Source organism: Rousettus aegyptiacus, unplaced genomic scaffold, assembly GCF_014176215.1.
Source record: "Rousettus aegyptiacus isolate mRouAeg1 unplaced genomic scaffold, mRouAeg1.p scaffold_m13_p_4, whole genome shotgun sequence".
Taxonomy (NCBI): domain Eukaryota; kingdom Metazoa; phylum Chordata; class Mammalia; order Chiroptera; family Pteropodidae; genus Rousettus; species Rousettus aegyptiacus.
In genome coordinates, this window is record NW_023416307.1 from 134,430,649 (window position 1) to 134,455,089 (window position 24,441).

Here is a 24,441-nt window from a genome sequence, read left to right on the forward strand (position 1 = left end):
CATTCGGTAAGAAGGGACTGCTGGAAGAGCATGCTAGTTCTCACGTCTTTCTTAGAAGCATTTTATTGTTCTTGTTAGTGGCAACAATTGAGAAACTACGGGTACTAAATTTAGAAACCAAGCCTTAACTTCTGGTGGGAGGTTTTAGATCTGGTTGGATTAAGCATGGCATGTCACCATTTTTATTTCTAAGATAGAAAGACAGTCGACAAGGCTGTCAAACAACAGGCTTTATGAGTTACACGGTCCAGCCTCCCACTTAGGGATAAAAAGCAAGTTATTTATTAAACATTCACTTGACCAACAATGGCTTAAGAGAAGAAAAATATCTCTCGAAGGGAAAAAAGAGTTTCACAAACTCTAAAGTTATTAAAGGTCTGAACCTTAAAAAAAGAATCTTCAATTCTGTTTTGCTTTTTCTTTCCTTGTTAATGGGAACATTTCATCACACATGTCGCTTTGGACAAAGCATTGTCATTGTGAAAGTACTCTGTAATGAGTACACATTGCCCTGTATTTATAAACTTTCCCTAATATTTACATTTGAAGTGTTATGAGATTAGCCATCACACATTTGCCCCCTTTTTTTCCTCTCAGATCTTTTTTCAGAGGCAGTATACATAGGAATGACAGGTACCTCTTTCTTCATGATGTCTAGTGTTCTCGTGTGTGTGTGTGTGTGTGTGTGTATGTGTGTGTGTGTGAGACCGATTGCATATGACTGTGGGAAAAGAATAAGAGTTATAGAGGAAGTGAGGTCCAGTGAACTTGAGGTGTGAGTGGGTAGAGAGGTTATGCCAGAGAAAACATTAATGTCTCTAGATGCAAATGTCAACGTTTAAGGAATGTATCTTAAATAAATCAAGTATAATGCAAAGTATAGGAATTCTAATGCTGATTAAGTGTTTCGAACTGTGCTACCCCAAATGGTGGCTACAGATCGCTAAATTTAAATTACTTAAAACAAAATTTAAAAATTTAGTCAGTCATTAGACTAGATATATCTCAAGTGCTTGCTAAACACAGGATGCTAGTGGACAGACCTAGTGCAGATGCAGAAGATTTCTATCAGTGCAGAAAGCTCTGTCAAACAGTTCTGGTCTAGAAGGTGGGAGCACTTTGGCATCGCACACCAACAGACATAACCACATGCCATCATCTGATGAAGCATGCAGAAATTCCTTTTCCTCCACCCCCATTTCTCTTTCTTCCAGGGATTTGAAATAGGAAGGAAAAAAACAATTCCACAGAACTATAAAAAAGAGAGAAGAGACAAAGAGGATTGTTGTAAGAATTAGAAGCTTTGAGGACTCTGAAGCAGATGTTATGCTGGGAGCTAGAATGCAGTACAGTACCACCTGTGCCCACTTAATTCCATCCAAAATCATTTCCTCACCGTTACCATGAAGAAAGACAGAGTCGAGAATTTAAGAATATTTGGTGGGGAAGGGGAAGAAGAATGTGAGAATAAGGCCTCTGGATCAGATGTGGAGTTCATCCGCAGAGAGGAATAACGACTGACTGCCTGTTGTGCTCCTGGACTCCGGGTAATGCAAGTTTTCTCTACTCAGAGCTTGGCTGGTTGGCTGGACCATCATTTAAAGCCATTACGTATGCACGTTTTGAGTAAGAAATTATATGTCAGCTACTGCTGGTATATATATTCTTCAGTTAAGGATATGGTGTAGCAATGTAAGTTTTGTATGAAAACAGTCAAAGACCATTCTTTTATCCTTCCTAGATATTTTTTTTTTTTCCTGAAGAGTAGTTCAGTGGCTCCTAGTCCTTCTTAGATGACATTGCTTTAACCCTTCCTTGCTGTAGTTTGCTCATCTGGCACAACTCTTATTTTATTCATCCAAGTGATGAAAGCTGCCAGTTTTAACTAGTTGATTCTGAGACTAAAGGCATTCTGATGATGCTAAACCCGTCGAGACAGAGTGAATTATCTGATGAGTAATTTGAACTTTCTCTTCAAAAACAAATTGCTTGGAAAAGGATACATTCCTCAGAACATGCCATCATTTTTTCTTCTGGAAAAAGTACTAATTCCCATTAATGGGTATAAATCATAAAATCTTACTGCACCAGAAAAGAGACCATTTTGGCTTTGACGTGTATGACCCAGTATTTTACCAAGCTTGGGACAGTGGGATCTTTCTGGAAATTAAATAGGAAATGTCGGCTAACTGAAAACATATCCCATCTAAAGGCTCAAATAGAGAGCAAGTGTTGTCCCAGATCTATGATTTGCTAGCATCTTTGATTGTTCTCTTGGCTTGGTGTAATTCTTCTCTCTTTGCAGAAGAGAGCTCATTTTTCACATTCTCTCAATCAATGTTTTCCCTTCTGACCCATAGAGACAAATTTGAGATCATCAGCTTCATTTTCTGTTTGATTCTCCATATTTGTGACTCCCATACAGAGAAGATAAACACTTCAAATGAAGACTGCAAGATGAACTTTTGGATATGAGTCACAGATTTCTTAGTTCATTCACTTGTTCATCTACTTATTCATTTAACAAATATGTGCTAGACTCTGTGCTACAAACTGGATTACAATGAAAAAAATAGACATATACCCTCTCTCATGAAGATTACATTCTAGTACAAGGCAATCACTGGGGAAATTAGTTTTATATTGCTAGTGTAACAAATTACCACAAATTTAGTGGTTTAAAACTATACAGGTTTATTACCTGACGTTTCTGTAGGGCAGAAGTCCAACATGGATCTTGCTGGGCTATAGGTTTCTTTCTGGAGGTGCGTTTCTTTCTGGAGGCTCTAGGAGAGAATTCATTTCCTTATCTATTTCCCTTGGCTCATGGCCCTCTTCTCCCATTCTCAAAACCAGCAATGTCAGAACAAGTCCTTCTCAGGTCACATTTCTTTGACCCTTCTTTTGTCATCATGTTTCCTTATGACCGCAGCCAGTGAGGATCCTTTGCTTTTAAGGATTCATGTGATTAAATTGGACCCACCAGGATAATCTTCCCCATTTCAAGGTCCGGTAGCTTTAATTACATCTGCCAAGTTCCTTTTGGTCATGTAAGGTAATTTATTCACAGGTTCTGACAATTAGGGCATGTACAACTTTTAGGGGCCATTATTTTGCCTACTATATCAGGTGAACAAACAAATGAAATAATTACAGATTGTGGGGAGTGCTGCAAAAGAAGCAGAGTGATGTAAGACAAGGTAAGAATAAGGCACCTACTTTTGGTAATGTAGTTAGGAGAGGCATTCCTGAGAAGGTGATATTTAAGATGAGCACTGAATGTTGAAAAGGAACATGCCCTCATTCGATTAATGGGGCTTGACTTGGTGTCACTATTTTTTTACAGGTCCTACCCCCCACTTATGGTTGATTAGCCCAGGGATGGGCACCTGATTTAGGCTAGACCAATTAAGCCCTTCTTTGAGATTTTTAAACTTGATTTCCACAGAAAGTGTTTCCATTCTGTCTGCAGAGAAGTTTGAAATATAAAGCCTAAAGTAGTCATCAGTGTTTCTTGCCTTGTAGAAGGTATCAGTGAGATTGTTGGATGTCTTGGTGAGCAGGTGAGTATATTTTACCTGTAGAAGGAGAAAAATTTTGTAACTAAAGGTATGACTTTGGTAGGCTATTATTTATTAACAATTACTTGTTCCCATTTTGTCATTGTCAAACATCTCTAAAGGACAGAGTGTAATGTCTCACCTCATTGACTCTGAGCTTGTCCATGTAACTTGCTTTGGCCAGTGGATAATAAGAAAATATAATGTTTGCCACAGTTGATTTGGCCCATGGCTCTTATGTTCCTACCCTCAATCCATTGTTCTTCTTGGCTCTTAACTGTATTCTTTAGATTTTTTTTCCTGTTTCATAATTTTCTTCAGTTACATCTACACAGGGGTTTTCTCAGTCTACTTCCTGCCAATAAAATGTTTATAGCTCAGCTGTACTAAACAGTCACAGTGCCTTCTAATCCAGACCACGGGGAATTTTTAAAAACAAAATTATCTTAAATGCTTTAAAAGATAATTCTCTTCACTGTGCAAAATGAAGCACACTATTTCCTTTGTGAGACTTTACTCAAAGCTTAATTGTGGGTCATTTGAGTTTATCAGGATTCTTGCCTTAGTCTTAGTCTCTGAACCACTCTATTGAAGAGGGTTTACAGTGAGCCATCTTCATCCAATCAGAGGATTTTACAAAAGTGTGACAGCCAGAATTTTTTATTTTATGTTTTCTCCTAGTCTGTATTTTAATGGCCATGATCTTAGCAGAAATATACTTAATAAACTTGTGACTTGTGCAGAGAAGTTCTGAGACATAGCGTGTCTTCAGAAAGAACATTTAGGTCAGTTTTGATATGTGTATGAAATCTATTTGGTTCATTTAAATTTCACATTTATTTTTATAAAATTTTCTTTATATTCTTTTATTAAAATTTTAATCTTTGCAGTGGTTGTAATCTTTTTACTACAAATAATGATTATGTGTGCTTTCTTTTGTTTTTTCCACCCCAACCAAAAAGTCACTATTTGTTAATAAAGGTTTTGAGTCATTCGATTCATTTATTGCATTATTAACTTTTTCATGAAAATTCTTGTTTTTTTACATGTTTTATGTTTTTTAAATTTATTTCCTTTTTGAATTGAACAAATTTTCCTTATTGCACTTTTTCTCTAATTGTTTTAACTATATACATTCTATTTTTTAGGATATATTTTTCATATTCAAAATTTAAATGTGCTGATTTTAAAAATCACTCTGTAGAGTTAACTAGTATTTATATATTTTCTGTCACTTTATTTATTTCTACCTCTCTCTCTCTCCAAACCTATTATGGTCACCCTTAGAGGTGATATGGATCTCCCACCTTTGGTTTGGATATCAAGACCGATGACATCATACACCCAGCAAAATGTAAAGGTTTATTACTCACATAATAAGCTTTCTGGGGAGAGCAGGATGGACTCTCGAACATGGCTTGAAAAGGCAGGGAAAGGAGACTGGCTCAACTTTTATTGTGGTTAGGGCTTGGAGCTTGGGTAAGGTTTCTTGCACATTGGCAGGGGCGCTTGTGTGGTTTGAATTTCCTGCCAGCACCAAAAAAGGATAATCTGAACTTTCTTATCAGCTTGCCCATATGTGAGGCAGAAGGGAAAGGGGAAGTGATGGGGCTGTCAGCAGTCAAATATCACAAATCGAGTCAGATTTTTTTATTATAATTCCTCCTATGTTGGTAACATTTGGGACTTCAGCTCCAGACTGTTAGTAATTTTTTCTCCATGTATATCAAAATATGTTTTAAGTAGGAATGTGAGTGGTTTCTTTTGTTTATTACCATTTCTTATGTCTGACATCTTATTCTTTTTTAGTCATTTTTCATTTTGCTAGAATATTTTTTTTTCTGAGGTGGTCTGTAGATGAATAAATTACTGCATGCTAGTTTTCGTTGATGTAGGACTTAGTGTACAACAAATTTCTCTCATAAGTGTAATACTGTGTCCTTTTCTAGAAGCTGTGTTTGCTATGAGAACTCAGACTCCAATCTGATTTTTCCCACCAATTTCTTTCCAAATTCTTTCTAGAAGCTTCATTTTTACATTCTAAAGTTTTTTTCTTTCTTTCTTTCTTTCTTTCTTTTTTTTTTTTTTTTGAGATATTTCTAAAAATTATTGTTATTTATCTTGCTTGGCATTCAGTGCTCCCTTTTACTCTGGTCTTAATTCTTTCTTTAGCTATAATCTTACTGCTTACTAATTTGCTCTTCATCCTTACTGATTCTGCTATACAACTTTTGGAATCTGTTATTCAACATACTTATTTTAAAGCCTTTTTTGCTTCCTTTATTAGCTTCATTTCCTCATGAGTTAGTTCTGTTCATTCGTGTCTTCTATAATGTTGAATTTCCTTAAACATTTTTGAACTTTGGAGTGCTCATTTTATGTTTGAAAATACCTGCTTCTGTGAAGATTCTGGCCTTGATATAAAGCACATGATCTATGGCCTTTGGGAATGGGTAGGGTGTGCTTCCAGATGGGATACACCTGTAACTTATATTTCACGTGTAGAAGCCTCCCTACTTCTCCTAATGCTTCAGCTTTCTGAAGCATTGTCCTGTCTCTGGCCCAAACCACCACACCACCTACTTTAGTCTGGAGATAAACACCAACCACATGTACTGCTTTTCCCAAAGGAGGGTCAGAGAGAGAAGTCAAAAGGCCATGCTATCCAAAAACCATTTTCTTGTATACTTACATTATATTTAGTACATGGTCATAAATGTATATTTGTTGCATGCTCTTTATTTTTCAATCTGGTTAAGTATATTTATAAATACACATATTTTTTTTTTCCTTTATTTTAAGGGGTCTGGGCCCAGACTCACATTTCAAACACCTTCCATTGCCCTACAGTTTAGCCTTTTTCACTTTGGGTTTCCTTGTAAGATTTTACTTGAAAAGAAATGAATCAGTAAATTATCCTTTAAAAATATCTCCAAAACATGATCCTTTATCCATTAATAGTTTTACTCTATGAGCAGTCTACTAATAACTTGTATCTTGCTTTGTACATTGCTATATTCTTTTTAATGATGCTGCTAATACATGCCAACAGTTTCTGAGAGGCAGTTATTAAGGAGAAAATTTGAATTAATACTAAAAATGGATTTAAGTAGACCTAATAATAATGTGTCACATTTATAAGAATTTCTTCTCATAATGAAAAAAAACTGACATTAGTTTCTCAAGTATCTTGATCTAATGTTGTTATACCTGAAAACTTAGATGTGGTTAGGGTCCCGGATAAACTTAAAAAGAACATGACTGAGTGAGAATCTTCCAATCTTTTAAGAGTTTCAGCAATTTGCTGCACTTGTTCAGATCAAGTTTAGCAGATAAACACATGTGGTATAATGCAACAACTGGTATGGCTAAGACACGTACCTAAGACATAAGGCATGTGAGGAGTCATACTCTGTTCAGCCTTCAGTATTCTGCAGTGCATTGTAAGCAACATCGGACAGGGAGGCGATTTTCTATTATTTGACTGGGGTGGGTGGAATAATTTTAATTGCTAAGAAATTGCATTTTCATTGTAAAGCAATTCAAGTTATAGCAGATTCATAATGCAGCTATTGTAAAAATGACATTTCAGTGACATTTCTGTGAGAAGAACATGGTGATTTTGCAAATGACATGGTGAGGGCATAGCAGTTACACGAATAACACATTTTCGCAATACGTGTGCTGGGAGCATAAATAATGATGATGGCGATAATATTAATAACAATGGCATTCCATGAGAGAAAAATCTTTTATCTCTGCAATTTCAAAGTTCTTTAACTCACACCTATCTACTTTACACTCCACTCTTTTTGATGGAAGGAACCAAGTGGTTGCCCAACTCTGTAGCAAATTAATGGCAAACATAGAATCGAACTCTATTTTCTTTTAAAAAGTCTTTGGGGATGACTCACCAGAATAAATATCTTGCAGATACTGGAAGTGATATTGTTCTGATTTTATTGTAGATGTATTTCCATCAGTTTCTTAGGTGGGTTGTAGGTGAGCAATTAGCATCTTCTCTCTTTATGTGCATAAAAGAAAATGTAGTATTGTTTTATTTCAGAATGATCTGAGTTATTCATTTCAAATATGTTTATAAAATACTCTAATAAGTTAAACAGGTAAGCTGCTTTTGTTAACCTGAGGGCATATTATTCCCACAGTGGATATGTCATCACCATTTTATTTTCACAATGTCATTATCATGTCATTAATACAGAAATTTCCCATTTTTCTCTATATTTTAAGAGAAAAATAGCTTCTTAGCAATTATATTGTCAACGATTGGAAACAAGGGCTGGTATGACTTATTAGCACACATGACTCACGTGGTCAGCATTATAAGGGTGAGGGTCACCTTTATAATTTATCAAACAGGTTATAAGCCAGAGGGGGAAAAAATTGCCCTTTGACCAAATGCCCTAGCCACTTGTTTTGTTGATTTCATCCCAGTGTGTGAATGAAATGGCTTACTCAAACTTGAGAATTTGGAATCAAAGCTTAATTATACATTATTTATACCTTGTATTTTGGTTGGATTTATTGTGCTTGTCTTAATGCAAAACAGATTGAAGCTGAGGCTTGAGAGAGTGAAGTGTATCAAGAGCAACATTCAGAAATTCCAGTTTAGATCCATCAGAAAGATGTTTGCCCATAATCAGCCATTTACTTTGTTATGTATTAAGCCGGCATTGGAAGTATGTTATTTCATCAGAAGTATGTTATTTCATCAGATGTCATTGCTCTTTTGGAAGGGTGGGTAGGCTTAGTAGAATTCAGAAGAAATAAATTTTTAAAGAGGTTTCTTTGCTTTTCAAACTAACCACTTATTCTATTATAAATCCAGTTTTCTTTACTGGGTAAAGAATATATGATTCCCAGCTCATGTCATTACTGATTTGTTACTACACTGAATACCAGAGAGCTAATAAATTCTTCTGATTCAGAGGCTATGATTTATGTCTTGCTTGGATCACTTGGTCTCACAATGTCAAGCTTTCAATCAGAATTCTATAGTCTGACTTGCTCATTTTCACAGCTTGGGAGTAGTATCTCCTGCAATCTTCCAATGCAGAGCTCCCATGCCTCTTGTCAGTGTTTCCTCAAGTGACTAAATGGCAAGGTGTTTCAACACATGTTAAAGCTACAATACAAATTAGCCACAAAACATTGACATTGTAACATCTGCAAAGGAGTTGTAGCCTTATCAATAATGATAACTAATCTCTCCATTTCCTTCTCATTGCTTCAGCTAAGAAAGATACTGTTATAGAGCCAATATGAGAAATGATTTATCTATTCTGGTTTTCTAAAAGGTCATTTTCAAACAAAAGGAAGTAAAAGAAGGTACATTCAAACATTTAAATGTAAACACTCAGTATGGTGATTGGACAAGACCCAGAGTGGACCAGCGAAGCTGTCTGGATCTTGAAAAAAATCTTTTGGCTCTCAATATGGTTATTAAAATGACATGATATGTGATAGCCAAGCCGAATGAAAAGATCAGACCTCATTGAAAACTTTTGTTCCAATGACAGATAGAAAGAAATGAAACAAAAACCTGTGTCTTCAGGACAACTAGAAGTCAGTCTCTTCAAAGCGTATAATGAAAAAGGGCTGTCAAGTTGGGTGGCTGGGCTCACGGAAACAAAAGTCTCCTTGCAGCGGAGACTATTCACCAGTGCAGCCCCTTGTCACTGCCCCTCAGTCCCCATCCGGGGATATTTCAGAGAAGACCCAGATAGTCAGTCTCACTTCCTGTTCAATAGCACCTAATTCAGACATTTTATACCAATTCTGAGCAATCTTGGAATTTGATAAAGGCAGCTCGGGTCTCACAAAGAAGAGTGAGAACTGAGTGGGAGCCCCACTCCCTCTTCTAAATATAGCAGCTCCAAATCTTAGCTCACATTTTGTTCAGAAAAGGGGTTCTACTACTGACTACATTTGTAAACTTTATCCCCTGGTTTCACAGAAACCTAGACCAGAGAAAGGAAATGATTTACCCAACATCGAGGCCATGTGACTAAATTCAGTTAGCTACTAATATGGGAACTATTTTGTGGAATTGAGAGAAAAATAATAAATGTTGGAGACAGTTTGGTAGCTGGAGAATTAATTAATTGAATAGTAATAGAAAAACTACATTTTTTTTTTTTATTGGTATTCCTGTCTGCTGTCATACTTGCTTTACTGTTTCTTAGCCAGAAGATGCGGCTTTTTGCTAGGAATCTTAGGCCACCTATACAAATCAGAAATATTCTGTCGTGGAAACATTTCTCAGTACGAGGTAACATTGTGGACAATAGAACCATTTCCCATCCCTCAGGTGTTTCATCTGAAGAACTCATTTCAGTGTCAGAAAAAGAATTCTGCCCTTGGCAGTATGTTGGCTGGGATCCCGTATCCTATGATGCTGACCCTTGAACTTGGCAATCCAGGGTTTAAGACCACTGGGCAAAGAACGAAGGTTCTCATACTGACCTCCCAGGCCTATGGAATTGGAGAATCTTTATCCCATCAAGCTACCCTCGTCTCTTTCTTCTGAGACCAAATTCCTGATGTGCCTATAGGATGCCCGTGACTTCATTTTGTGCAAATCCCTCCCCTCTGTTGTCTGGCTTCCTTTATTCTTTCAGGAACAGCAGCTGCCGCCAGCCAGCCCACAGCACCATTCTGAGATGCCTCAGGGAACAGCTGGAACACTCCCAAGGGCTGATTTTACACCACTGAGTCTGGTACCAAATATTTCCCACTTCATGGAAAATGTATTAAGGAAATACCACTTAGAATCGGAAGTTCCAAAATTGACCGAATATTGTTGTGAGAATTGCTCGCACTATTTATTTTCAGTCTATTAAATCAATTTGTGGTGGTGAGCATTTTCTGTATTAATGTATCATGTTTTTCTGAAGCTCAAATTGAGGTCGCGGATTAGATTCACTCACTGAAAAAAAATGCAGTTTTCTTGTCTTAGAAGAGGAAATATTCTTGCTTCTCTTTAGATTCTAAATTATTTTTCTCTATTTAACCCTCCCCCTCACTCCTCTACCTCCCACCTTTTAAAGCTCAGAAATCTAGAGCTGGAGGTTTAAATAAAGGTACTACGCCTTTAAAGCCAGTGAAAGCAAATGGGTTTTAATAACCCAACAGGATCTTGGTCCATCATAACATTTAATCTGCATTATATCTCACTTCCTAATCGCTACTTCCATTCTAATTGTAAGCAGAGAGGGTGGGTGAGTGAGGCTTTTCAGATAAGTGCCCGTAAAACAAGTTTGCCTTACAGCTGGTGAGCCCCAAACACACGTTCACTGTGCCTTATGGCCAGCGTTCAATCAGATGATCCCATAAACTAAAAATAATCACCCCTAATACTAATATCTCTTCTCCTTCATTGTTGCTGGTCGCTATGGTGCTGCATTCGACTGTGAAGAATTCACCGCCATTATTACCCTCAGTGTCTCTCTCTCTGAAATGTGATCTAATTGCAGAATCCACACCTGTTCCACAGTTCAATAGAATTCAGCTTTGATGGAGGCAGACTTTCAAATAACACACACACATACACACGTGCACAGTTGTGCACACACACATAGACAATTACCCAGGAGTTCAGTTGGGGTCAAAAATAAATTAATTAATAAAGAGGGAGAGTTTATCAGAAAATAATATTATGGAGAGAAAGAGGGGGGGGAAGGCTGTGTTTTGTGGTCACTGGAAGATTGCTGATGGGTGCATAAATAAGGCATGCTGGAACATCTGTTCTTTGTTGTGCATTCAGCTTTTTAATGTGTTCAAAGAGCAGCTCTGACGCATCGCTGACTACCACTCCCCATCCGAGCAACATTTTACCAGAAAATAATAAACCTTCCTGGTGGGGTGCAGGGAGCCAAGGCATTCGGGCAATGCCATTAATTTGGAAATATCTCTTTTTCTGGGATTTTAAAATCGCTCTCCCTTTGAACATTGCACAAATTTGGGACCCAGCCTAGCATCCCTATCAGCCTAAACATTAAATCAGTCTGAATATCTATCAACCTTTTTTTTTTTAAGTCAGTAAAGGAAAGGTAGGGGGGCAGTCAAGTCAAAGTTTACACGCTATTTTTTCCCTGTTTTTAATTCTATTAATGTGAGCTCCCATCTATTAGAATTATTTTTAACATGTTCCAGTATTTATTTGCACTGATAAAATTTGGAGGCAGCTGAGGCCCCTGACAGTTGAACAATATTGGCTGGTTATTTTGATACAGTGTGGTAGGCAGCAAAAGATTAAAAAACGGAGCATCCTAAACTGAGGAAAACCAGCTTGAATTCTAAAATAAAATTTTAGCAGCATGGATTTCTCTTGCCATAGGCTATGAGGCTACTATGAATTTTAGATGCATTTCCTGAGCTGTCAATGAGGTGGAAAGATGAGATTGGCATTACGAAGATTTGTTGCGGCTCCATTCAGTGTAATTGCAAGTGAAGGTATAGCAACATTAAACCGCCACCCAAGAAGAGCTGTTTAGGTACATACAGTATAGAAATAGCTCGCCAGACAACCCTAGGACCAGAATGGGAATTTCTTTATGTCGCTTTTGCATCTCCTTCTTTTTTAGGTCACAGCTCAGAAGCACCACAATACCCATTAGCTGCTGGAGGTGGCTTCCATAAAGAGCAGGACTAAATCTTGTGAAAGAGAGACAAGACCTTTTGAGTTACAGGGCTGTTATTTAAATTCTGTCTCTCCAACATTCTTTCTTTATAATTTTTGTGTATAGACTCTGGTCTTCATACTCTTATCTCAGTCAGCCCTTTTCCATAGAAGAGCTACCATTTGCTCTATGTCAAGAGGATTGGTGACCAGCAGGCTCTGTTTCTGGAAGCATTTTGGGTATAAATGAGTCTCTCAGAGCTTGAGCCTATGACACCAGAAGAAAGATGTTTGTGGTTAGATGGGTGATTGTTTTTTTTTTCAATTCATCCTTTTGTTGGCCTTTCATGGTCCTCTTTTGGGATAGTTTGGGGGTTTACAATGATCAACGTCAAGATAATGTAATCTAAAGATATTGGATTTGTCACTATTAAACCTAATAGTCTTATATTTCATTTTATCTTTGCTGTTCAAAAATCCCATGGAACGACAGCCTTCTAAATGGTCAGGTGAAGTGACCATTTCCAAGCGAATGGTCTAGTCTGTGCTTGCGACACCATCAGCAGGGAAGTTAACGATGATTTATGAACGGCTATAGAAAATCTAAGAAAATTTAATCATCTCAAAGCTTAAAAGTGTGTTTTGTGGATGGGTTGTTAGGATGTATTATACATAAACTAACTGCACATAACAATTGCTCAGTTAATGAATAAGGACTAAAACTGGTGAGCTATGATTTGGTATTTTGCCCCAGTCTAATAAAGATTAGGTGACTCACCATTTAAAACCAAAACACAAATAAAGCCTTATAAAGACGATCTGTTCTAAAGAGCAAACTTACCTCTCAATAGCCGTCCCAGCCTATGTGGTGGTGAGTGGATTGTGACATTAAGGCCTTCCAACTCTTAAGGGGAAAAAAAGACACGTACTGAGAAAAATCTCTAAATGTACTTATGATTCTTAATTCTTCAGTAAGAAAAATGTTGGTCATTTGTGGTGAAAAATTAAGCTGATTGACCACTTTCAAAGTATATGAGCATGTTATACGAAGCATTAGCCCTCTTAGATGCTCTTTTTAAAAAAAGATTCTATGTGTAGGCTATAATTCTCACTATAGCTCCATCATGAAAATTCAAGAGACATTTTAAATTCTCAAAGAAGTCGCCTCTCCCTCAAAACTTATCTGCTATCATTCATTCTTTAATTCACTTTTTATTGTGTGTTAACTAAATGCCCATCACTATGCAAGGTGCACAGCTGTAGCACAATCCTGCCTTTATAGAGCTTACAGTCTAATGGGTGGGACTGAGAATAAATAAGTTAACAAATGAATTTAAAATAAAATTACATGCAGTAAGTACAAATTATTTTATAAGTCTGAGAAGGAAATGACCAGGGTGGTATAAAAAAGTCAAGACTTACTAAGAATGGGTGGCCAGGGACATCCTCTCTGAAGAGGTGATATTTAAACTGGAAGGATGTTCTCGGACCTAAAAGAAGGGCTCACTAAGGGAAGAGCCCAAGATGAAGTTGGGGATGTAAGTAGAGATCAAATCATGTGGGGCTTTTTTTTTGGCCATGATTAAACTTTAGATTTTATTCTAAGATCAGTAAGAAGCAACTGAAGAATATGGACAGGGAACTAACATGATCTGCTTTACATTTTAAAGTAGTTTATTACATTTAATAATGGCTTCCAGGTTTCTGGCTTTAGTAATTGGATGGATAGTTAATGTCATTACTGAGATAGGGAAGACTTGGGGAGGGCCTGATTTATGGGGGAAGATCAAGAGTTCCTGACGAGACATCTGAAGGAAACATCAAGTAAATAGGATATGTGGATCTTCAGTGGAGAGGCAAAGTTTGGTAAGGAGAGAAAGTTGGGGAGCTGACAGCATGTTAATGATGTGAAAGTGGTTGAGATCATCTTGGGATGAAGTGTAAATACACTAGAGAACCCAGGACTGAGCTCTGTAGAACTCCAACAGTTAATGATGGAATAGAGCCAGGGAAGGCAGCAATAAAATGGAGAAGGAGCAGTCTATACGGTGAAAGGAAAAAATGAGAAAATATGATGCTACAGAAGAAGAATTTTTTGAAAGGGAAGGAGTGGCCAAGTCAACAGAATATAGCTTCATATTTAAGTAAGCAAGAACAAAAAATATCCATTGAATTTAGCAATGTGGCAATTGTTGGTGACTTCTGAAGATTAATTTTAGGGAAACTAGGAGGGAAATGAAGCCATTTTGGAGTGGACTCAAGACTGCCTAGATCATAAAGATGTAGAGAGAGGGTACATAAAAGTTTTCTTGTGAAGGAGTCAGGGAAATAGAGTTATGAAGGAGTCAGGGAAATAGAGTTATGGAGGAAGATGTGGGGTCTAGGAAAGGGTTTTTAAAGGTAAGAGGTAGTAGAGCTGATTGAAGTGATTCAGTGGAAACAAAAAGGGTCGATGATGCAGGAAGAATCGAGAGAAGGAGATGATAAGGAATGGAGTCTGGAGGGATCAGTCTTTGAGGGGAATAGAATTAACGCGTCTGCCGCGATTGTGGTGTAATGATAGAGGAGGGAGGCATTTTCCTCTCTGATGGCTTCTGTTTTTGCAATAAAATATGAAGAATGATCATCAGCTAATGGCAGGGGGAAGTTGAATGTGTTAAGGAGAGAATGCTTTTATCAGGTAGGGTTCAATTAAAGAAGCAGAACTATTATGTGTCATATAAAATAAGGGACATATTATATTGATTAGACTTTACACAATTGTGGGATCTGGTATAATCATGCAGGGCTGTAGCTTTCGTATCTGGTATTAGACCTGAAATCAATTTTGGTGAATAGGGGTGGTACTTGGGAAGGAGAGTTAGAAAACTGGACATGAAGTGGGAGAGAGCAAGGACAAACTGGATCGCATGGACACACACCTCAACCCCTGTGGACTAACTGGAACCTATGACGACGAAGTGAAACCTTGTCTGTCTCTCACCACCTCCAGCCTCGACGACGGTGGGGTTCTCCTGCGGGAGAGGCTGGGGCCCTGCACGGTAGCGTTGGGTGAGCACCTGGCCCAGACTCAGTGAAGCCGAAGGAGGAGATCCTGTAAGAACTGGACCAGATGTGGTTTGGGGACTTGGTGAGCCACAAGTCTGGGTGAGACGACAGGATGAGGCAGTTCAGTGGCATTGTGTACGAGCGGTGACTATGCCAGAATCTCTACACTGACTTTTAGCCCTAATGACTGCTGTTTCACATCCACCTTCCAAATCCCACATGTATTCTTCATGGTCAACTGTGACCTGCTACTATACAGGAAAGGGCATTCGGAGAAACAGAGTTACGACTTAGCGACATTAGTTCTAGCAGAACCACCATAATGGTAAAAGTGGATTTGATAAAGAAACATAACAATATTCTTGCAAATGCCCATTTGGCTTGCGAGATCATTAAAGTGAAATTAATCAACTTGTTTGTGTTCTCTAGCAACATTTGTGAGGAGAGTAGAGATTAATTTTAAAATGGAACCACAGGTTCTGGAAAAAGAGGTAAGTGATTGGTGGGTTAATCTATTGGAGGGCTCGGTGTGGTTAAAGAATTGCAGGAGATCAGAAACTAGACTAAGTGAGCAGGAAAGATACAAGTCTAAGAAGAGAATATTTCAATATTAGAGTTGGAGAAATTTTTAATGATAGGAAGATAGGAAGATATAGGATGTGACTATGGACACGGTGATCAAGGACGGACTGAGGTGAGGAGGTCAAGGAACTGAGAAGCTAGGCTCATTTATTTAGATAGTGCAGTCATGAAAAATGACACACACCGTGGGTGTTTTAGGGAACACTAGTTGGGGAACCTTGTGTGTGTTCCATGAATTAGAGGAAGTGACTGAGAGATAACAGAGACCTGGAGGAAGAGGATAGGATAACCAAGTGGTAAGAGCCTCAAAGGAACTTTTTTTTTTTTCCAGAGGCAGTAATTTGGAAGCAGTAATGGGGAGTTTGCTAGACTATGGAAGGATAAATGGGTATCTAGAGACAAACGTTAAAGTGGAGAGACTTGGAAATGAAGGACAAAACAGAGAGGCATGCATGTATATGAGTTACATTTTTTGAGGTAGAACTGTCACGACTTGCCGATGCATTGGATGTGAAGGATAAAGAAAAGGAAGGATTAAAGAATGATCAGAAAAAGTTAATGGTTGACATGAGCTGACCCCCCCTATCTGGAGTTCCAGATGGCACCAGTGGAAGAGTCTGAGAAAGAGGAAAGGTATGTGAGGTGACACCAGGTTGGGGCTTGTCTGCAACCACACAGGGAGGGGAAGCTGGCTGGTGACGGATGGCCACAGAAGCTCAGAATTCGGGGGTCAATGCAATAAGCAGGATATAAGATATAGTCAATATACAACTTAGAGTTTGATAGCGAATGTTCCTAGCATTTTCATCCCTGATATTTTGGTCTATTGAATAACAACGTCTGGAATTGTGCTTCCCAGAGCTGGGTGAGGCTGTATGGGAACAGTTTCGCACAGGGGAAAGGTGCCTTCCATACATTTGAGTCTCCAGGTGCTTATTATACTGAAACAACTGAATAAAATACAGGAAAGATTCTTTTCCTGCCTCCTAGTTACCTTCCACAAAAAAAAAAAAAAAAGTGGACATACCACAGAGGACTGTACTTAAACTTAAAAGTGATAGCAGGGCCAAAGCCAAAACTTTATTACATAAGCAACTGTTGTGTTGAACAAACATATTGTGTTGAGTGTAATCATAAAGGTACTTTCCTTTTTATCTACTGTTCCTTTAAATGTATTCTGTAGGGCTAGCTCTTGCCTTGTCCTTACATAAAATCTAGGGCAAGCCCCAAGACTTTTCAAGTCATCTTAGGTAATCAAATGTCCTCTGGTCTCTCCAAGTCACAAAATAGACTCAGGTTTAATTAATATCTCCAGTCCAGTGTAGTGATAATAATAATTTTAAAAATCAGGATTGTAGGAAGAAGGGAAGACTGAGAGGATAACAGCAGATAATTTCTAACTTGACAAATACTGTTGTGATAATCTAGCTTCCCCATTCTTTGGGTTTCTTAGTTTTAAAGCAGACCCTTTCTTTGTTTTCTTGTTTTTGTTTTCAGATTTTTTGGAGATGCCCCATGAATCAGACAGTTCTTGTGCCTTACCTCACATCTCCCATTTGCTTCAGACCTTGCTGTGACAAGTACAAAGTGCAGGTGTAACCTGGTGCTATCTCACCTATCTTACCTGATATGCATGCATTTCTTGCTTTTTGTGCTGAAAATTTTCTGAAGCTGGGAACCCACTTGAAACTCACATGCAGGTGTAAGGGAGTTTATGTACTACAAATAAATACTCTTTTTTTTTTTTCTGTCCTTCATGTGGACAATTCTGAGGTACATTCTGCTCCAGGAGGTCACGATGGGCTTGAGTCCCAGGTGCTCATAGTCCAGCTCAATAACACACACTCATATAGGCTTTCCTCATTCTTTGTTCTTTCTTGCCTGTTCCCCACTCTTCATTCACTTTCCAAACTAAGCTACCTGTATGCAGGCCCTTGTCTCAGACTCTGCTTCTTAGGGAAACCTAACAAAGGCACCTCATCAGTAGGGTACTCCCACCTACAGTTTTCTCGGCATGAGTAAATGCACTCTCCTAGCTGATCCCTAACTGCCTTGTAGGTTTCTTGGCATCCCATAGTATACTTTCAACTTCTCTGTGCTAAAATCTTTTTGGCTTTTTTCGCAGAATCCTCTAGGGCAGTATCTTAGGTGACCTCTATTTTAGCATTCTTTCTTTGCAAAGGAGCCTGTTTCTGGTTCATAGAAAACTCTCAAATCGTTAAGTGAGAAAAAACTGGCTGTGTGGGCTGATTCCAACATACTTACCTTTCTTTCTTCTATCACCAGACAGTTTTTCAAATAGTAGATTTTGCAGGAGTGAGGAAGACACAAAGCTCCTCTGACACTCATATCCAAAGGACACATACTGAGCTCTCTAAGTGTTTCCCCAAAACCCATCTCATTCCCCTCTCAGCCTCCACTTTAAGGATGGGGTGGGTTTCATAGTATACCTACAGCTCTCTTCAAGATTCTGTTTTTCATTTAATCCATTTTTTCCCCTTATCTTTTTCAACCTTTTCATGAGGTAAAAGTGGGTAATCAACCTAGAACTTCAGTATTGGGTCTCAAACAATTGCTTCCTTTACACATCCTACACAGGTGTCTCACACTTTGATTTGGAAAGTGACCTCTATTGTCTTGGGACCTTAGCTAAAAGTAGTTCCAATTTAGTATTATTACATATGCAAAGGATAGCAACTTTATGAGTGCTCTGCACTCTTAAGATCTGATTATCGGGTATAGAATCGTTTGATCGTAATTAACTTTGTGTTATATTTGGAGCAAATATAAAGATGGAGAGTTTTTCATTTAAAAGAAGAGTCAAGGAGATAACAAAACTTTAAACTGAAATTACTCTCAATTTTTAAAAAATAATTGGTTGGCAAAGAGATACTGAATCAGTGATGTGTGGTGGCTCTTCTAGCACTCACTCAGTCTTTGTTTGGTTCTTTGTTGGTGATTAAAATATAATCATTCCCTCATGTAAAGCTGTTTTCACAAACTTGCTGTAACTCTTTCTGTATTTTGGAGCCACAAAAGAGAAAAAAAATTATCAAACTGATGAAGAGAGAATGGGGAAATAAATGGAGTAATTATGAGCTGGAGTAACAAATACTATTTAGGCATATAACAATTATTTCTGCAAAATCCACAATTTATGGAAAGAAATCTCAATGTTTACATATTGATCAGCTTTTATTCATACCAGAAGAGAATACTTTGTAATAAAGATTTCTCACTGATTTGGAGGAAAGTGTATTCTACTAAAGTGTTAGATTACTGCTTCATCTCATCATCTCTTATTTTTACCACCACAACAAAAACAGCTTATGTGAAGGAAAATATTGTACTGTATAAATCTCTTCATGAATGAATGAGCCTAAATTGTCCAGGTTCTGTTTACTATCTGGCTATTCATGTTAATGTATTGTCTAAAATGAAAGTGGATTTGGGTAACTCTCAAACCAAAGCCACTGACAAAGATTTATATGGTTTCACCACAATAAGTCGACTTTTCTTTGAATAATGACAGTAACTAATGCCGTCCTTTCTTTAGAGGAAGCATGATGATCTTTGGTTCACAGAATTATGGAAGTGAAAAATAAACTTAAGAGATCATCTCATTCATTTCCTTCTTATTACGAATGAGAAAACTAAGGCCAGAGAGATTAAATGAGACTCATTGGGCTAATAGCAAAGGCTTGTCTAGAACTCTAGTCTCCTAATTCCAAATATAGCATCCTTTTCCACTGTACTATGCTATGAAGAATAATAACAATTAGTTTTTTTCTATAAGCCTAGAGAGGCAGTGCAACGTACTTTCTGAAATAGACACATACTGGTAATATGGTAGAGTGTTCAAATTATAAGTGAAACATAGGGTTTTTTATTTCTAAAATGAGAAAAGAGGTCATCTTTCAGTTTTCACTCCATATTTGACAGAGAATTCTTTCCCTTATATTTAAGATCTCTCCCAGATTATGATAATGATGAACCAAACCAAAGATGCTTATAAACAAACCTTTGCTCTTTTTAGTTATCCATGAGTATCACCACAAGCTAGTGCTCTAGAATGTCCATATAAACATCTGGGACACTACCCTACAGAGAGGTCATTAATCCAGTGACAGCATAACTGAAAGCACAATCTTCCATTCCCTCATCCCAGTTCCTAATTCTGGATACAATGCAAATATATCCTCATTGTTATCACTTTCCACTTAGGACTGTAGGGGTTACCCTACTTAAAAATATGATTTTTTTTTACGTTGTAAAAAAAAGATGTCATTTCAAAGTACTTTTAGCTAAAGAAGACTAAGTAGCTTTGTTGTTTAAAGAGACCCTTATCCATCAGCAAGCCTGTAGCTATAGTCGAAAAGCCAGAGGATGGATAAAGGAAAAGCTGTGATGTACCACACCACAAAGTAGAACATTTTTATATCTTCTAAGGCAAGAAGATCACATTGCATATATGGGATTTTTTCCTTTTTTGTAATATAGGTGTGAACTGCATTGTTTCTGAGAATTAGTTTTATCTTGTTAATAGGAGGAGCTGACAGGCGACTGGCAAGTGGGAGGATGTGAGAAAGGACTCCCTTCCTGTTTCCAATTCCTGGCACATCTCTTCAGCAGCAGAGGGCAGCTACTGCTCCAGTCTCCAGCTTTTTAAAAACACTTCTAGACCCAGCCTGTGGCACTCCCCTAGAAAGAGCATCACCAGCCCTATGGTTGTGCCCCTTTGTGATAAGGACACCAGCTGTACCTGACCTTCCCCAGACACCTGGCTATCAGCAGTGTGGCATCCCCATCCCTGAGAAGCAGCAACACAGGACTTTTCCTCTCCACTCCTAGGCTCTGGTAAATACACATTTCCCCTTTGATTTCCCCAACCGTAGGGGTAGTAGCTTCTTCCTAGAGATGCAATTGTTTTCAGGCCGCCTGTTTGTTCTTTTACTGCTCAACACCTGTGTAACAAAATTGCTCATATTAAATCCCTTCTGAATATCCTGCATGGCGTCTATTTTCCTGAGTGAACCCTGACAGCTATACCTGTGGTTGAGCTGAGAGTAATAGGCAGAAGCTGGCAGAGTATAACGGAACCCACCAAGTGGTTTGTTTGGGAGTTTATAATGAGGTAACATTCTCTTTCTCCAAATATGTCTGGTAACACTGGAATGTGGGAAGGCTAACACTTACATTGCATTATTGAAATACAGAAGTGCTTGCTTCTAATCTCTGTGGTACAGGGAGAAACTCTGAGATTAGCTGTCCTTCTTGCATCTGTTTTCACACAGAGATAATGGTGATCAGGACAGTTCCTCTCTTTTTTTCTCAGCTCATGTCTCCCCTGAAATGGTAGCCCTTGTGGCCCCTGGCAAAGAAGCTTCCTGACAACAGGTGAAAGAAATAGACAATTCAGATTACTCTGGGAAAGTACAGAGTGGAAGCAGCCCAGATATTCACCTCTGGGTTGAGGGGTTGCAGTTATTCAGTCAGGCCACAGGAATAACCACCAAGTTTGCACAAACAAGGGCAACAAAATCATGAATGGTCTGGGCCAACCAATGACTAATAGATATTAGTAACTGTAAGGCACATTCCAATTTCAGAGATGTTAAAATGTGAACAGATACTTATCATAGAAATGATTAAATATTGAAATCCAGAACCCAAGAAGATAAATAGTAACCAAGGAAGCTAATACAAATGGAGTAGATATAGGCAAGAAGGCAAATACACAACAAAGACAAAAACCTTGAAAATGGAGATGGCTCTCCATCGCAGAATTAGAATTTGGTGAAAACTCAGTCTCACAGCAAGTTCCTTATGGAATTCTCCAGATTCAGTCAAATGTCAATACCCCACTGGCATGAGGCAAACTTATTTTTAACTTCTTTGGACAATATTCCTTTATGGGTTGTGTTTGGCCCAAAGTCCTATTTATGGATAGAGGCAAATTGAAAAATCAATGATTTATCCTCTGGACAGTGCCCCTATTAGGGTAGTTTAGTTTCTAATGACACTGTACAGTTTCTTTATGTTCTGTCTTATGCTTAATATGAATGTCTACAATTTTGAGAAAAAAGAAGTCATCCCTTTTGTAAGTTAGTGGTTGAGTTCTGCATAATAACAGGCTTTCTCTTCTCTTCCTCCAATAGTTTGCTGTTATTACTTGGACACAAGCATAGAACATCATGGGTTATTCCCAGAAGCGCTAAACTGAGGAAGAACTTAGGTGTGGCTTAAGATAGATGTCCATGACAAGGTAGAATAGCTGGATTACCTGGCCTGGCTGCCATGATGGAACTTGGGGAGTCAGGTGAGTCATTAAAAACTAATGTTCTGGTCTTAAAAGGGCTTCCAGTCTTGAATGGGAGACCAAGAAGCAAACTAACCCACTATTAAGCTATATGTTGAATGCTAGCATAGGAATGTGTGTACCAGGTTCCATGAGAGCATGTTTCTGGGAAGCAAAATCAAAATTTAAAACATACGTGATGTTTGGATTGGGTCTTGATGAATGACTGTGAATTTCCCAAAAGACAAGTTTGCGAAGGAAGGAGGATAAATTCCAGGGATAAAGAATAGCTTAGAGAAAGGCAGGGTGAGAGATAATGTGGAGGTGTTCTGGAAATTTCAGGAAGTTCAGTGTGAATCTTAGTATTATGACTCTTATCTTGAAGATGATGAGGTTCTAAGAAGGGAGTAACATGATTACATTTACATTTCAACATAACCACTTTTTTAGAAATATGGACAATGTAGAAACCCCCAGAGGAGGTCATGAAATTAATTTAAGCAAGGAGGATAAGGGCCTGAACTAAGTAGAGGTGGAGAAAAATTATTAACTAAAAATAATAATAATAATAATAGAAAATGCAGAACTTAGTAACTGGTTAAAGTCAGGGCTTGGTAAAGAGGTGGATGATTTTGTGACTGTCATTACTAGTACTTCCAATCAAGAATCCAAGAGGATGAGAGAGAAATAAAATCATCAAGGCACCTAGGGAAGATTTTCATATAGCTGTTCTGTCTCAGCCAGAAGTATGGTTTTACTGCATAAGAAAAAGGGTCAGGCTTTGAGCATCGATTTGGAAGCAATCAGCATTAAAGTGTTAGCTGAAACTTTAGACATGAATGAGATTGTTTTATGATTTGAATAAAGAAAACAAAGAGACCTGAGAATGCAATGCTAGGACAATTTGCTTGACCATTTGGATAGAAGGAAAAACAAATAAATGGAAAGTAGTTGGAAAAATAAAGGCCAAGGGAGCAGGAAGAGGATAAAGGAGTGTAGAGCCATAGAAACAAGAGAGAAGAAAATTTTGTAAAGGAAGCAGTAAATGTTGACAAGTGTAACAGAAAGTGAAAATGGATGGCCAAAGCATGTTTATGGTATCTCACAGTTGGGAGGCAACAGGTCATCTTGGCTTGGGTGTTTTACTGGGATTGTAATGGATGAAAATTGAGTGGATTCAGGGGAAAAAAGGAAATAGAAAAAGCTAGTACAAACTAGTTTCCCATGTCGATGGAAGGGAAAGTTTGACAATGAAGGGAAAGAAAATAAAGAATCGTGGCTAGAGGTCAATGTGATGTTGAGAAGAGATGGAAGAGACTTGAACATGTTTATATGCTGAGATGGAAGAACAAGAAGAGAGGGAGAATAATGGAAGGAGAAGAAAGGGAATGGAATTTTGAGTACATAGGGAAGCAGTTGCTCTGGAGAAATATATCTTTTATTCTGAGATAAGAGGGAAGAATAAGTGTGATGTAAATATAGATTCATCTAGTAGATCACTGGTCCATGAGAAGAAGGTATAACATGATGGCAGGGATTATAAATGGCTGCCAATACTCATGATTAAGGTAGGAAAACCATTTTGGAGGGGGGAAAGCTAGTGAAAGCTTTTGAAATACTGGTTATAAACATGAGTCTTAACGGGTGACAGGCCAGTAAATGCTGATTCTGACACTTGCTAACTGAGAGACGTTGAATTATTTAAATCCTTTTCTAAGCTCCAATTCCTTCATTTGTACATTGGGATTTATAATAACATCTATGTGATACCATTTTTGAAGATTAAATGAAATAATACATGTAAAGTGTCTGGCATATCATAAGTGATTGGGCTTAAAAAAAAAAAGTGAAAACCACGGTAGAAACTCAGATCTATGTCTCAACCTAGCCAATTTGGAAACAGAAAACAAAAAATCATTGGAATTTAGTAGTAACCCAGGAGACTGGCTAGGATTTACAGCAAAACGCTTCTGAGAGCCACATGGGAGTCCCTCAGTTCTGGCTGGCCCTATGGATAATAGATCTGCATTGGCATCCCAAATCTAACCCCCAGCAGAGAGATTGCTATCTCTAAGGCATGTTCTGCTTATTTAGATATTGCTGCCTTCTAGGTAAAGATGGCATCTTAAAGACAAGAGCCTTCCAAATTTCAATTAAAGTGTCAAAGGGGACACAGAAGTTGGGAAATCTTACTTTCGTGTTAAGAACTAGAGAACACCTTTCACATGCAGAAATGTCAAGTAAGTTTTTGCAGATAAACCTTATTTATGAAAGACATTAGAACTCACTTATTGATACAGCGACATGGCCTT

At 38.0% G+C, this 24,441-nt stretch overlaps 1 long non-coding RNA gene across 1 annotated transcript in view; it reads left to right on the forward strand.

Moving 5' to 3' along the window:
- Positions 1-20,654, forward strand: part of LOC107498794 — a 42,266-nt gene extending 21,612 nt beyond the window's left edge. The window contains exon 3 of the long non-coding RNA XR_001594134.2: positions 20,378-20,654. This is a non-coding gene — a long non-coding RNA (uncharacterized LOC107498794). The remainder of the gene's footprint in view (positions 1-20,377) is intronic.
- Positions 20,655-24,441: the final 3,787 nt, after the last annotated feature.